This window comes from Arachis ipaensis, chromosome B03, assembly GCF_000816755.2.
Source record: "Arachis ipaensis cultivar K30076 chromosome B03, Araip1.1, whole genome shotgun sequence".
In the NCBI taxonomy this organism is placed as follows: Eukaryota; Viridiplantae; Streptophyta; class Magnoliopsida; order Fabales; family Fabaceae; genus Arachis; species Arachis ipaensis.
In genome coordinates, this window is record NC_029787.2 from 99401156 (window position 1) to 99412457 (window position 11302).

Consider the following 11302-nt stretch of genomic DNA (forward strand, 5'->3'; position numbering starts at 1 on the left):
AATGGAAAAACAAAAAGCTTATGCTTTTACCACACCAAACTTAGAATATTGCTCGCCCTCGAGCAAGAAAAGAAAGAAGTAGATGAAGAAGAAGAAGAAAATATGGAGAAGAGGGGGGAGGTGTGTTTCGGCCAAGAAGAGAAAAGGGGGTTGTGTTGTGTGAAAATGAGGAAGAATGGAGGGCTATATATGTGGAAGGGAGGGGGGTAAGTTTCGGCCATAAGGGTGGGAAATTGATTTTGAATTTTGAAGGTAGGTGGGGTTTATAAGGTAGGTTTATGGGGAAGAGTGGATGGATGTGAGTGGTGAAGTGGTGATAGGGAAGAGAGATTGAGGTGATTGGTGAAGAGTTTTGGGGAAGAGTGTTTATGGGATTGTGTGAAAGAGGGGGTGAGAAGAAGTGAGTGGAGTTAGGTGGGGATCCTGTGGGGTCTACAGATCCTGAGGTGTTCAAAGATTTACAACTTTGCACCAAATTAGGCATGCAAAATGCCCTTGCACACAACTCTGGGCGTTCAGCGCCAGGTTGGTGCCCATTTTGGGCGTTCAACGCCCATTTGTTGCCCATTTCTAGCGTTGAACGCCAGAACCATGCTTGTTCTGGGCGTTCAGCGCCAGCACTTCTCCAGGGTGCAATTCTGGCGTTCAGCGCCCAGATGCTGCCCATTTTGGGCGTTCAGCGCCAGAACCATGCTCTGTCACAGAGCCTTTTCAAAGAGCATGGTGCCTATGGTAGAAGGTATTATGAACTTTCCAGGGTCCTATTTCTTCTGAGACAATGTCAGTTGATCCAGATCACTTAGTTCATTGGTGAACAAGGGAGGTTCATCTTCCCAAGTCTCAATACCAAATAATTTGGCATTCAGCTTCATGATTGCACCAAGGAACTTGGCAGCTTGCTCTTCAGTGACATCCTCATTCTCTTCAGAAGAGGAATACTCATCAGAGCTTATGAAGGGCATAAGGAGGTTTAATGGAATCTCTATGGTCTCTAGATGAGCCTCAGATTCCTTTGGTTCCTCAGAGGAAAACTCCTTATTGATCACTGGACGTCCCAGGAGGTCTTCCTCATTGGGATTCAGGTCCTCCTCTCCCTCTTTGGGTTCGGCCATTTCGGTAATATCAATGGCCTTGCACTCTCTCTTTGGATTTTCTTCTGTATTGCTTGGGAGAGTACTGGGAGGGATTTCAGTGATCTTCTTACTCAGCTGGCCCACTTGTGCCTCCAAATTTCTAATGGAGGACCTTGTTTCATTCATGAAACTCACAGTGGCCCTAGATAGATCAGAGACTAAGTTTGCTAAGCTAGATGGATTCTGCTCAGAATTCTCTGTCTGTTGCTGAGTGGATGATGGAAAAGGTTTACTATTGTTAAACCTATTTCTTCCACCATTATTAAAGCCTTGTTGAGGCTTTTGATCCTTCCATGGGAAATTTGGATGATTTCTCCATGATGAGTTATAGGTGTTTCCATAAGGTTCACCTAAGTAATTCACCTCTGCTATTGCAGGGTTCTCAGGATCATAAGCTTCTTCTTCAGAAGATGCCTCTTGAGTACTGTTTGATGCAGCTTGCATTCCATTCAGACTCTGAGAAATCATATTGACTTGCTGAGTCAATATTTTGTTCTGAGCCAATATGGCATTCAGAGTATCAATTTCAAGAACTTCCTTCTTCAGAAGCGTCCCATTATTCACAGGATTCCTCTCAGAAGTGTACATGAACTGGTTATTAGCAACCATGTCAATGAGTTCTTGAGCTTCTGCAGGCGTTTTCTTTAGGTGGATGGATCCACCTGCAGAAGTATCCAATGACATCTTTGATAGCTCAGATAAACCATCATAGAATATATCTAGGATGGTCCATTCTGAAAGCATGTCAGAATGACACTTTTTGGTCAGCTGCTTGTATCTTTCCCAAGCTTCATAGAGGGATTCACCTTCTTTCTGTCTGAAAGTTTGAACATCCACTCTAAGCTTGCTCAGATTTTGAGGAGGAAAGAACTTGGCTAAGAAAGCTGTGACCAGCTTATCCCAAGAGTTCAGGCTGTCTTTGGGTTGAGAGTCCAACCACACTCTAGCTCTGTCTCTTACAGTAAAAGGGAAAAGCATGAGCCTGTAGACTTCAGGATCTACTCCATTAGTCTTAACAGTATCACAGATTTGCAAGAATTCAGTTAAGAACTGAAAAAGATCTTCAGATGGAAGTCCATGAAACTTGCAGTTCTGCTGCATCAGAGAAACTAGCTGAGGTTTCAGCTCAAAGTTGTTTGCTCCAATGGCAGGAATGGAGATGCTTCTTCCATGTAAATTGGAATTTGGTGCAGTAAAGTCACCAAGCATTTTCCTTGCATTATTGTTGTTGGGTTCGGCTGCCATCTCCTTTACTTGTTCGAAATTTTCAACAAGGTTGTCTCTGAATTGTTGTAATTTAGCTTCTCTTAGTTTCCTCTTCAGAGTCCTTTCAGGTTCTGGATCAGCTTCAACAAGAATGCCTTTTTCTTTGTTCCTGCTCATAAGAAAGAGAAGAGAACAAGAAAAGAATAGGAATCCTCTATGTCACAGTAAAGAGGTTCCTTATTGTTAGTAGAAGAAGAAAAGGAATAGGGGTGAAGAAGAATGAAGAATCCGAACACAAGGGTAAGGATAGGAGCAGTGATGTGAGATGAAGAGAAGTGTTAGTAGATGAATAAATAATTAGAAGGAGATGAGGGACAAGGATTTTCGAAAATTATTTTTGAAAAAGAGTTAGTGATTTTCGAAAATAGTTTTTGAAAAAGGTTAGTAATTTTTTCGAAAATTAAAATCAACAATTAAAATAATTAGTTAATAAAAAAAGAAATTTTGAAAAAGAGGGAAGATATTTTCGAAAATTAGAGAGAGAGAGTTAGTTAGGTAGTTTTGAAAAAGATAAGCAAGAAACAAAAAGTTAGTTAGTTAGTTGAAATAAATTTGAAAATCAATTTTTGAAAAGATAAGATAAGAAGTTAGAAAGGATATTTTAAAATCAAATTTTGAAAAAGATAAGATAAAGAGATATTTTTGAAAAGATATGATTGAAATTAGTTTTGAAAAAGATTTGATTTTTGAAAAAGATTTTGAAAAAGATAAGATTTTTAAATTGAAAATTTGATTTGACTCATAAAAACAACTAGATTTTTAAAATTTTTTTGAAAAAGTCAAATCTAATTTTCGAAATTTTGAGAGAGAAAAAGGGAAAGATATTTTTTTTATTTTTGAATTTTTAATGATGAGAGAGAAAAACATGAAAATGATGCAATGCATGAAAATTTTGGATCAAAACAATGAATGCATGCAAGAATGCTATGAATGTCAAGATGAACACCAAGAACACTATGAAGATCATGATGAACATCAAGAACATATTTTTGAAAAATTTTTAATGCAAAGAAAACATGCAAGACACCAAACTTAAAAATTTTTCATGTATAGACACTATGAATGCAAGAATGCATATGAAAAACAAGAAAAGACACAAAACAAGAAAACATCAAGATCAAACAAGACGACTTACCAAGAACAACTTGAAGATCATGAAGAACACTATGAATGCATGAATTTTCAAAAAATGCAAACTGAATATGCAATTGACACCAAACTTATAACATGACACATGATTCAAACAAGAAACATGAAAAATATTTTTGATTTTTATGATTTTATGATTTTTTTGTATTTTCTTTTAATTTTTTTTGAAAATTATTTTGAAAAAGAAAAATAAGGATTCCAAAATTTTTAATATGAATTCCAGGAATCTTATGCTCTTTAGTCTAAAGCTCAAATTAAAGGGTCAGGCATGGCTTAATAGCCAGCCAAGCTTTAGTAAAAATATGAGTGTAATTCATTCAATTTTAAGCCAAAACTTCTGTCCAAAAGAATTTAGACATGGTTTTATAGCCAACATGCTTCAACATGCTTCATGAAACTCTAGAATTCATTCCTAAAAATTCTGAAGAAAAATATATTTTTGAAAACATTTTTATTTTAAAAAGTTTTTTTCGAAAACAAAGGAGAAATTTTTGAAAGATTTTTTTGAAAAATTTTTTGAAAACTTTTTGAAAAGAAAACGAAAAGAAAGTTACCCAATATGAGCAACAAGATGAACCGTCAGTTGTCCAAACTCAAACAATCCCCGGCAACGGCGCCAAAAACTTGGTATGCGAAATTGTTACTCAGGTTGTGAATTATTGTTCGAAATTCCATGGCTGGCTTTATGTAATGCATCACCATTGTCAATGGCTACTTTCGGTCTTCTCTCGGGAAAATGATTCAAATGCCCTGTCACGGCACGGCTAATTGTCTGGAGGCATCACCCTTGTCAATGGCTTCATCTTATTCTCTCAGTGAAAATGGTCAACGCACCCTGTCACGGCATGGCTATTCATCTGTCGGTTCTCGATCATGCTGGAATAGGATTTACTTTCCTTTTGCGTCTGTCACTACGCCCAGCACTCGCGAGTTTGGAGTTCGTCACAGTCATTCAATCCTAGAGTCCTACTCGGAATACCACGGACAAGGTTTATACTTTCCGGACTCTCATGAATGCCGCCATCAATCTAGCTTACATCACGAAGATTCTGATTAAGAGATCTAAGAGATACTCATTCAATCTAATGTAGAACGGAAGTGGTTGTCAGGCACGCGTTCATAGGGAATGATGATGATTGTCACGTTCATCACATTCAGGTTGAAGTGTGAATGAATATCTTAGAAGCGAAATAAGATGAATTGAATAGAAAACAGTAGTACTTTGCATTAATCTTTGAGGAACAGCAGAGCTCCACACCTTAATCTATGGAGTGTATAAACTCTACCGTTTGAAAATACATAAGTGAAAGGTCCAGGCATGGCCGAATGGCTAGCCCCTCTGATCTAAGAACCAGGCGTCCAAAGATGATCCTAAGATCATAGTAAGAAGTCCTATTTATAATAAACTAGCTACTAGGGTTTACAGAAGTAAGTAATTGATGCATAAATCCACTTCCGGAGCCCACTTGGTGTGTGCTTGGGCTGAGCTTGAAGTCTACACGTAGAGAGGTCATTCTTGGAGTTGAACGCCAGCTTTTGTGCCATTTTGGGCGTTGAACTCCACTTTGCAACTTGTTTCTGGCGCTGGACGCCAGAATTGGGCAGAGAGCTGGCGTTGAACGCCAGTTTACATCATCTAAACTCGGCCAAAGTATAGTCTATTATACATTTCTGGAAAGCCATGGATGTCTACTTTCCAACGCAATTGGAAGCGTGCCATTTTGAGTTATGTAGCTCCAGAAAATCCACTTTGAGTGCAGGGAGGTCAGAATCCAACAGCATCAGCAGTCCTTCTTCAACCTCTGAATCTGATTTTTGCTCAAGTCCCTCAATTTCAGCCAGAAAATACCTGAAATTACAGAAAAACACACAAACTCATAGTAAAGTCCAGAAATGTGAATTTAACATAAAAAATAATGAAAACATCCCTAAAAGTAACTAGATTCTACTAAAAACATACTAAAAATAATGCCAAAAAGCGTATAAATTATCCGCTCATCAACAATGCAAGGATCTCTTCACTGGTATTTCTTCTATCTGCTTTGCTAATTCTCTGGGAAAATATATTAGTGTCCCCCTCAAGCATGGCAGAGTTACTAAAGCTGATTTTAATGATGTGGTAGATAAGCTTACTAATAGGCTAGCATCTTGGAAAGGTAGATTCCTTAATAAAGCTGGTCGGATTTGCCTCGCTAAATCAGTTTTATCTTCTATACCTATTTATAGGATGAAAGTAAGCCTTTTTTCATCAGGTGTGTGCTCTAATATTGATAAGATTACTAGAAGTTTCATTTGAAGTGGTAGTCATAATAACTGTGGTCTTCATTTAGCATCTTGGAGAGTTTTGACGACTCCAAAAAAGTTTGGAGGTCTTGCCTTGCGGGAGTCACGGTTGGTCAAATTTTCTTTGTTAGGAAAGCTAGTTTGCCAAATTTTGATGAATCAAGAGAAGCTGTGGGTCAAAATTATGCTTCAGAAACACCTCCAGAAAAGAAACCTATTTGCGATTAAAGCAATGGGTTTTTCATCATATATATGGAAGTCTATCGTGCACACAGCTTCTGTTTTAAAGGAAGGGTTTGTTTGGGAAGTGGGGGCTTTTTCTAAGAATTTCTGGTTTGACTCTTGGTTGCACTCTAGGCCAGTAGGAGCGAGAGTTGAATTTCTTAATATTTGTGAGGTGATAAATCCCAATTTTGTGGTTTATCTTGTGCTTAATTTGGGGGATTTTATCATCTTTTCTCACATTTATTCAATGAAATAGTATGGTTTTGCAATTTTCCCTTGATTTGTGCTTAAATGTGAAAACATGCTTTTTAGGCCTTAAATTAGCTAAATTTAATTCACTTTAATTCCATTCGATGCCTTGATATGTTTGTTAAGTGATTTCAGGTTCATAAGGCAAGTATTGGATGGAAGAAGTGAGGAGAAAAGCATGCAAAGTGGGAGAACTCATGAAGAAATGAAGGAACCGTAAAGTTGTCAAGCCTGACCTCTTCACACTCAATCGATCATAACTTGAGCTATATAGGTCCAAATGAGGCAGTTCTAGTTGTGTTGGAAAGCTAACATCTGGGGCTTCGAAATGATATAAAATTTGTCATAGTTTCCTAATGTATAGGGGAGCGCAGGCGCACTGTACATGTGCGCGCCGATGGAGCACGTGGTTCACTAAAGTGAAATCGTGACCAGCGATTTGCAACTCATTTTGGGGCCTAATCCAACTCATTTCTTATGCTATTTCATGCTGAATTCAAACTTGGGCAAGGGGGAGAAATTGTTTGTAGTTTTGGCATCATGTAGGTTAGTTTCTAGAGAGAGAAGCTCTCTCTTCTCTCTAGAATTAGGTTAGGTTAGGTTAATCTCTTCTAGATCTAGGTTCAATCTCATGTTTTCATCTTGCTTCCTTTATGAATTCCTGCTTCTACTCTTTGATTTTCATGGTTTGTAGTGTTAATTTTCCTTTTATGCTCTCTTTTATGTTCATGGATGCTCTTGTTTGATTTGGTTCACATTTAATGAAATTTGATGTTTAATGTTCTCTTATTGATGATTTGAGTTGTTGATTTAATTTTCTTACAATTGGTAGTTGGTAGATTTATTATTCTTGCATTTTTACTATGCTTTCCTTTTATGCCTTCTAAGTGTTTGACAAAATGCTTGGTTGGGCTTTAGAGTAGATTTTGAGCATTCTTGGCTTTGGAAGAGTAATTGGGCAATCTTGAGTCATGAATACCCAATTTAGATGGTGATCTAGAGTTGTTAGTTAATATCATTTTCAATAACTCTAATCTCTTGCTAATTCAATTAGTGAGTTGATTAGGATTTTTGACTTGAGATTAACTAGTCTTGTTTGACTTTCTCTAATGGAAGATAACTTACACCTTCTTTCAACATCAGGGATGATGAAATAAGATAAATTCTTGTTAAGTATTGTTATGATTAATGACTAGGATGGAAAGCCTATGATCTCAAACCTTGCCATGAATGTCTCTCTTTATTACTTACTTTCTTTAGTTACTTGCTTGATTTATTCTTCTTGTCATTTACTTCTTGCCCCTTATCAATCAAACCCCCCTTGTATCTTCATAGTCAATAATCATTCATTTCATTGCAATTCCTTATGAGACGACCCGGAGTTCAAATACTTCGGTTAATTCTTATTTGGGGTTTGTTACTTGTGACAACCAAATTTTTTATTGGGAGGATTGTTTGTTGGTGTAGAACTATACTTGCAACGAGAATTCATTCATTTGAGGAAATTCTATACCATCACAACAATTCTCTTCATCAAAATGGCGCCGTTGGCGGGGAGTTGCAATGGTGTTATGTTATTGGCTATTGTGAATATTGTGAATATGTTTGCCTTTTGCTTATTTGTTAGTTTTTGTTAGCTTTAGGACTTTGTTGCTTATTTTTGTTAGTTTTTATTTTTATTTGCTTTTATGAATTCTCATCCTCACTTTGGCTATGAGTTTGGCTCAAATTATGTTGTAGGGAATGGGAACTATAATGACAATATGCATCAAGGATGGAACAATCAAATGTGGAGGGAGCCTCAAAGGATTGATCACCCTTCTTGACAACAACCTCCTCCGGACTCTTATAGGTATAACCTCACTCCTAATGCATATCAATCTAATGGATGTGGTGACCCTTATTGTGATTGTCAACAACCACCACCACATGCCTATGAATCACCCCCTTAACATGACTTTGAACCACCTTACTCACAAGCCCCATACCACCAAACACCTCATTATGACCCTAATTCCTATCCATCATACCAACCACCTTATGAACCATATGAACCACACATGGAACCACCACCATTCCAACACAATTACTCTCAAGAACCACCTCAATATACACCACCTCCATACCTTTACCAAGATGAACCAACTTCCAATTATGAAACTTTCCTCCCAAACCATGAACCTTCTCTTCCACCATCACCTCCTGATGAAGCCCCCACGCAGGAATTGAGAGATCTTGAATCTCATATCCCAAGGCGACACGAGGAAGATGAAAAGAAGTTTGCGGAGTTAAGAGCAAAAATGGCTATCATGGTAGAAGCCGTTAGCAACATGGTCTCCTCCCGACTAAGCCTAAGCAACCAAGGCACTCCCATTGACGAATGTGGAGAAGCAACCAAGGAGTATAGTAAGGGAGTGAGTTTAGAGCTTCAAGGTGAAGAAGAGGAGTTGAAGAAAGAATTGCCACAAGGAAAGGAAGATGAGACAATTGAGCCGGAATGAGTGGTTGAAGACCTAGGAGATGTTGGAAGTCCATGGGAATGTAGAGTTAAAGAGCCCTCTTCCAAGATACTTGATGTTGATGTTGAGGAGGGTGTACAACCTCCAAAGCATATTATGATTGAAAACTTTGAAGAGGTTGATCAAGAGATGGATTCAATCATTGAGGAGTTCCTATCTACAATTGAATCCTCTCCCATTGGGCTTGAAATTGAGGTCAAAGAAGAAGATGCACAATCTCTCATGCCCTTGGTGAGCAATGAAGAAGAGATTGAATTGGAAGAGAGCCACCAAGAGGAAGAGGTTGAAGTTGAGGAAAGTTGTAAAGAGGTAGAGATAGTCAAGAAATAGCACAAGGGAGTAGACCTCACATTGTCTAAGTGTGGCGAGGTCCCCCTTCCTAAGTCACCATCATCCAACACAACATTCAAGTGGGTAAAATTTCTATCCCTAAGCTTCACTTTCTCACTTGAATATGGTTTGATTGAAAATGATGGTCAACTTAGAGCCCTTTGTGGAGTTAAGAGTAAGAGAGAGTTGTGTAGTGGTTGGAGACACCATTCTAAGTTCATGATGGTTACATGCTCAAAGTTGAATGGCAATGGTTGGTGTAAAACCAATTGCATGGGTCTAGGGGAATGTTTGGAGCTCAATTGAGAATTCACAAGCCTTGTCACCCAAATTTAACTATGGTAGTCAACGGGAAGATGGGTGCAAGAACAAGGTTTAGGACCCCAGAATCCATTTCAACATTCAACACTCTTGGGGCCTTGTCATTTACTTGAGCTTACTTGAAGGCCTTGTGCGCCTAATTTGGGATCCCAGTGGACATTGGAGATGCAAACAATGGTGGGAATTCAAGGATGAATTCAAGCATAAACCACCCTAGCAAGGACCACCACCAAATGTCCAACTTAAGGACTTAAACTAAAAGTGCTAGGTGGGAAACACCCCACCATGGTAAATTCTTTTCATTCTCTTGTATATATAATCAATGAATGCATTGAGTTGCCATTGTTAGGTAGTTTTCTTCTTTTCATACTTTTGCATGTCTTTCTTTGATTGATTGCTTGTTAGATTCATGCTTTGATTAGAATAGTTATTTTTGAATTGCATTTTGCTTGTAGTACAAGTTTTGTTTGATTTTGAAAATTTTTCAAAAACTAAAAAGATTTGTTGTTAAATTTGATTTGTGATTGTTTTAGAATGCTTGTAGATTAGGAGAGTGCCCTGTTTTCGAAAAAAAAAAAAGCGGGCATCGGCGCACAAGCGCGCATTGCGCGCGCGCGCTGGTGTGGTTTCACAACTCCTAGTACTAAAACCCGAGAGTTGTGCCCACTTTATGCCTACTTTGTGCCAGGCGATTCGCGCGTAAGCACGCATGGCGCGTACGCTCCGATTGTCCCTGCCGCATCCGCGCGTAAGCACGGATGGCGCGCGCGCGCGGATTGTCCGTGCTGCATCCGCGCCTGAGCACGCATAGCGAATATGTGCGGATTTGCACCCTATTTTTCTCCTTTCTCCTTTCTCCTTCTTTCTTCTTTTCTTCTTCTTTCTTTCTACTTTTTTTTCTTCTTCCTCTCTTGGAAAAATTTTTTTTCTTTTAAATATAAAAAATTTTAAAAAAAATTTCTGTCCCTGCCCGTAAGCACGGATGGCGCGCGCGCGCGGATTGTCCGTGCTGCATCCGCGCCTGAGCACGCATAGCGAATATGTGCGGATTGTGCGGATTTGTTTCTCCTTTATCCTTTCTCCTTCTTTCCTCTTTTCTTCTTCTTTCTTTCTACTTTTTTTTTCTTTTTCTTCTTCCTCTCTTGAAAAATTTTTTTTTCTCTCTTTTATAAAAAAAAAAAGAAATAAACTTTTTTTCTTCCATCCTCTTTTATTGTATTTGCCTATTTTCATTCATTGCGTTTTAATTTTATTTTTATAGCTTGTTTATATTTTCTTTTCTAAGTTCTTATTCTAATAATGGTATTGGATTCTTATATTCAATTTTTGAGGATTTCTTGGTTAATCTCGGTGCTTTGTGACTTGTTTGACATTAATTGTAATATTTGCTCTACACACAAGATTAGTGCTTTAGTCCTTCCTAACTCATGATTCCTTGTTTTTATACCTTATTATCATTGAGTTAGGATGGGACCAAATGCTCTCATGCTTATCACTAATCTTGTTCGTGTCAATTGTTGATTAATCTTGATGCAACATGCTTTTCATCTCATGTGCCTATGCTTTGACTTTACTCTTGCATCAAGTATTAGTTGATATGTCCTTTGCCTATATTGCTTTCTCACTTACATGCGTAGCTAACATGTAGTGAGAACCTTACTCTTATTTGGCATGCGCCCCGTCTATGTTCTAATTTCTTTCATATCTTTGTTGTAGGCTTACTTGTCTTTCTTTTTCTCTCCTTTTAGGTTGGCCACCAAGAAGGAAAGGAATAAGGAAGCTTCTAAATGAGGCAACAAACAAGTTCACCCGCACAACCTTTTGAAG